We start from the raw sequence: 1,377 nt of genomic DNA on the forward strand, positions 1-1,377 counted from the left end.
AGTCTCTGCTCTAAACCCTTTGATGACTTCCTATCTCATTCAGAATAAATGTCCAAAGTGCTTCCCATGGCCTACAATGTCCTAACCAATTTGTCCCACACATCCCCTCCCCCGTCACACACACTTTTCTGGTCTCATCTTTTCCCTCTCGCTCCTTCCTTAAACCAGCTCTAGCAGTCCTCTAAGAGGGGAGCCAGGCCCCCCTTTGCATTTACTGTTTCCACAGACTGGGATGCTCTTCCCGTAGAACTCTTCATGGCTAGCCCCCTTACCTACCACTGGTCTTTGCTCCAATTCAACTTCTTGGTGAGGCCTTCTCTGATTGCCTTATTTACAATAGCAAGTGTGCCTCCTCTGCTCCTCCTTACTCCCCCGCCCCACAACACGCGCGGTTTCTCCATCGTACTGCATTTATCACACCTGACACATTACATGTGTCTGTTGCCCCCCACCAGAATGTAAACTCCACGAATTGTTCATTCATACACTCCCAGTGCTCAGAACAATGCCCGGCAAGCACATAGTAGGCCTTCCGTAAATATTTGTGGAACTAACAAATACAAAGCATGTCATATTACAATCGTCTGCTTATACTTGTGTCTTTAATGGACTGTGTGCTTTCTGCAAACAACACTCATTCCCTTGTGAATTTCCAGCACCCAACACACAGCGGGTGTGTTGATTTGAAATGACTAAATCAGTGGTTCTCAACCTTCCTAATGCCACAATCCTTTAATACAGTTCCTCATGTTGTGGTGACCCCCAACCATAAAGTTATTTTCGTTGCTACTTCGTAACTGTAATGTTGCTACCGTTATGAATCGTAATGTCAATATCTTATCTGCAGGATGGTCTTCGGCGACCCCGGTGAAAGGGTCGTTCAACCGCCAGTGGGGTCGCGACCCACAGGTTGAGAACCGCAGGACTAAATCAACGACAGGCCAAGGGGCAATCCTCCGCCTTTCGAGCAGCCCCTACGCTGTCACCCTCTAAGGGAGGGTGCGTAAGGGACTCAGGAAGAGGTCCATACCAGTGCCTATCCTTCGCGTCACTCCCCTCACCCCCCACACCGTTATCCTCGCAATAACCGAACCAGAGATCGAGCGAACGACCGGAGCTAGAATTCCCACGATCAGGATCCGGGAGGAAGCAACTGAGCCTTAGCCTAAGATCAAAGAAGGGGGCCGGACCCCGACAAGAAACCCCGTCCCGGGGGTGGTGCCCAGAAGAGGAAAGAGCCGGGTGACCACACTCTTTTGACAGCTGGGGAAACGGAAGCCCAGAGGAGAAAGCGCCTGGTCCGAAATCACACAGCACGCGAACCGGGCCGGGAACCCACCTGAACCCGCCCGCGCGCCGCCCCGGGGGCCTCTCACT

Source organism: Myotis davidii, unplaced genomic scaffold (genome assembly GCF_000327345.1).
Source record: "Myotis davidii unplaced genomic scaffold, ASM32734v1 scaffold139, whole genome shotgun sequence".
Classification (NCBI taxonomy): Eukaryota; Metazoa; Chordata; class Mammalia; order Chiroptera; family Vespertilionidae; genus Myotis; species Myotis davidii.